This window comes from Mustela erminea, chromosome 8, assembly GCF_009829155.1.
Source record: "Mustela erminea isolate mMusErm1 chromosome 8, mMusErm1.Pri, whole genome shotgun sequence".
Taxonomy (NCBI): Eukaryota; Metazoa; Chordata; class Mammalia; order Carnivora; family Mustelidae; genus Mustela; species Mustela erminea.
In genome coordinates this window covers 12878833-12882742 of record NC_045621.1, presented here as the reverse complement: position 1 = coordinate 12882742, position 3910 = coordinate 12878833, and positions in this window count along the sequence as shown.

Here is a 3910-nt window from a genome sequence, read left to right as displayed (position 1 = left end):
AAAAAAAAAAACAAGTCCCAAGAGACAAGAGCAGAATCTGGTCTTCCGTTAGCAAGAAAAAAAAAATTCCTCAACAGAAACCTCTAGAAAATAAATCTGATTCCTAAAGCAAAAGGACAAGGATGACTCACTCAAACAAGAAATGCTTCTTAAAGGAACCGACGTCCAATTTCCAACCATTCAGAAGAGGAACTTTGGCCACTTGTCAACATGTAAACTAGCTGGTTAGTGAAGGGGGCAGAGTATGCCCCCCAAAATAAACCACTTTGCATATGGATTATTTTTAATTAGAGTTTCTTGAGAAGTAACCAGTGCAAGAAGGACAGTTTGAACCTTCTTTTCCTCCTGCAAGCAGGAAATAAATCTCGGATGTAAAAGTTCCCATCCTGTACCAGGAGTTAGACATCCTCACCACCAAAGATAGGGAAGTGAGAGCTGAGAAAACTATCCAAGCAAACCTTGTAACTTCCTCACTAATTTACTGCCCCAAGCCCAAACTAATTTCTCTTGTCCATTTTTCACAAATTGATTATTTGTCTAAAAGGTATAAAAGCTGCCTGCTTGGGAGTCACCTGGGTGGCTCAGTGGGTTAAGCCTTTGACTCTTTTTTAAAGATTTTATTTATTTATTTATTTGAGAAAGAGAGAATCAGAGAGAGCAACAGAGAGCATGAGTAAGGAGGAGAGGGAGAAGCAGGGAGCCTGCTCAGCAGGGGGCCCCAAGAGGGGCCCTATCCCGGGACCCTGGGATCATAACCTGAGCTGAAGGCAGAGGCTTACCCGACTGAGCCACCCAGGCGCCGCTAAGCCTCTGACTCTTGAATTCAGGTCAGGTCGTGATCTCAAGGCCATTGGATAGAGTGGTAAGAGGGCGGAGATTTGTCCTCCAGGACTCCGAGCCCCAGGCCCTCTCTAGCTTTCCCTCGTCTTCTAACTCCTCCACACCCTCCGTCTCTGTTTCCTGGGTGAATGTGTTTAAGGGCTTTCTTCCCTTTCGCCTTCACATCTTGCACCTTTTAGAACTAAAACACGCAATAATATAATTCCTATATGTTGTACCTTTACCTGGATTATCTCTTAATTTGCCCCACAGTGCGGGGGTTGGGGGAGAATTATTCACCCGCCTTACAGATGAGGAAACGGACGCTCAAACACTCAAACAGATACATAGACTCAAACTCAATCCTGTCGGACCAAACACAAGGATTTTTCCGCTCTAACACACTAGTCTCCCTTCCCTAGGCAATTTGAAACGACCATTGTGGACAGAAGAGCCATACATTTAAGCAGCTGGTCATTGTCTATACATTAAAACACAGCCATGGTTCTCAAGGTGACTTACCTGAGAACTAACTGGGGAAGTTGAAAAAAATACCCGATCTTCAGACCCCAGCTTTAGAATTCCAACCTGAGCAGAATTTTAAGAGACAGACCAGCTGGGACACTTAGGAGCAGTGCCTGGGCCTTCAACATTTGTCAGCACATATTTGCTGCCATCGTGACACGAGTTGACGACATCTCTAGGATGGCTATGAATTATTAGACATATTGTACGGATAAGCAAACAGTTCGGTGTCGTTGAGCTGATAAATGGCAGGACCAGCGCACAAACCCAGGAAGGTCTCACTTGAGATGCCGGTTTCCCCATCTGCACCCACGCCCAGCCCGGCTGAAACAGACGAGTTGATGGAGGCGGCCGGGGGTGCTGTACTTAGAGTGGACGGAGGGGTCTCACGGCTTCAGCGGGGGTTGTTTGTAAAGTATGGCTCCTAGGCTCTTTCTAAAGAAGGAAGATGAATAATTAACAAGGGAAATGTGAACCTCAAGCTTGTTAAACTCTTTTTGTGATCTGCAAGGATTATTATTAATTCCCTTGCTTTAACCAGTTTCTTACTTCCATCTTGAGACACATATATCTGAGGATTTGTGTCGAAATGAATGATGTCCGTGGTCCTCTGTGCTTGGGGAACTGGCCGATTCCTATCTATTCATCCACTGAAAGCAAGTTGGGATCTGTACATCTCCCTGAGAAAGCCTGGAAGGTTTAAACCTTCCAACCACCCATGGCACACCCTTCGCATTGATCTAGACTTGCACCAGAGGACTTAGTCCAAGACAAACACTCTGCACAAAACAAAAATCCCAGAACATGCTTATTCTTTTGATAGTTGTTTCCTTATTAAGTCATGCATACCTGACCCACGGGCCAGGTGGTCTGGTCTGTGGATTTGATTGGACTCCTCTTCGTCCTTCTTTGACTCTGGCAGCCAGCCTTGGCTCTGGCCCTACTCTTTTTAGGGAGTGGGAAGTGAAAAGAAAAGAGATGGCATTCCAATCAGTCCATTTCATTCCCTGCTGAGCTTGCAGGGAGAGACTCAATTAGTTATCTAAAAGTTTTTTTTTTTTTTTTTAATTAACATATAATGTATTCTTTGCTTCAGGGGTACAGGTCTGTGAATCATCAGTCTTACACAATTCACAGCAGTCTTTTGACTTTTGTTTCGATAGTGAGTTGATTAGACAGACAGTCACAGACAGGAGAGTTTAGAGTCACTGATCTGAATTCATATATTCTATAATATGCTGGTTGCCAATCCCTGCTTCCTCTACTTTCAGAAAGAAACTGCTGCAGACAAAACACACACCACGGGGGGCGCCTGGGGGGCTCAGTGGGTTAAGCCTCTGCCTTGGGCTCAGGTCATGATCTCAGGGTCCTGGGATCTCAGCAGGGAGCCTGCTTCCTCCCCTCTCTCTCTCTGCCTGCCTCTCTGCCTATTTGTGATCTTTCTCTGTCAAATAAATAAATAAAATCTTAAAAAAAAAAAAAAAAGAACACACACCATTGATCTAGAAAGGAGGAAACTGAGGCCGAGGTTGGGCTGTGATGCCAATACCAATGTCACCAACCAAATTTCTTCCATATTTCTTGGAGGCCTGGGAATAAACAAGGTGAGAATCCTCCGTGTTCTGGCTTCACTATATGCCCATACCCAAGAAATGGAGCACCTCAAAGCCTACAGACAAGTGCCAAGAGTCATTTTAAAAATTGTTTTATATAGTAAAATATATATAACATAAACCTTACCAGTCTGACCATTTTTCAGTGACATAAGTACATTGCATGCCTACACATCTATTACCACACTCCAAGAGCCACACTTTTAATGATATAACAACATATCCATTAGTAACAATGCAATTTCCTGGTTGTTTTTTTTCTTTTTTTTTTAGAATTATTTTTTTATTTGAGATGGGGAGAGAGAGAGAGAGATCATGGGTGGAGAAGGAGAGAATCTTCAAGCAGATCCCCGCTGAGCATGGGGCCCGATGTGGGGCTCGATCTTGCAACCCTAAGATCATGAGCCGAGCCAAAGCCGAGTCAGATGCTTAACAGATTGAGACACCCGGGTGCCCCAATGCGGTTTCCTTTAAACTTAAACTCAGATTTCTCTTCATTTAAAGTGTTTTTCTTAGTTTATGTCATTTGATCCTTGTCTATAACCATACTTCCTAGTCTAAGGCTGGAAGGGCAGGTATTATAAAAACATTTAGGAAACCAGAGCTCAGACAGGTGCAGTGACTGGGTGAGACACACAGCTCCCTCAGCTATAACCAGCACCAGTGACCGCTTCTTAAAAAAAAGATGGGTAGACTAGTCTCGGAAACAAGTATTTTCTCTATTTTAAAAGAAGTCACTCCTCATTTTCTGCAAAGGACATTCATTTTACCTGTTCTCCACATAGAAGGATTTCAAGCATGTCTGTGATAGTAATAATTACAAAGCCTTCAATTAAAAATAAGCAATGAGTTTTTTTTCCTGTGAAACTATTAGGAAAAATGATAATATACACACCCTCCGTAGGGCGGCAGGTACGCAGGCACTGGCAAGCCCTAAGGGAGACGGCGAAGAA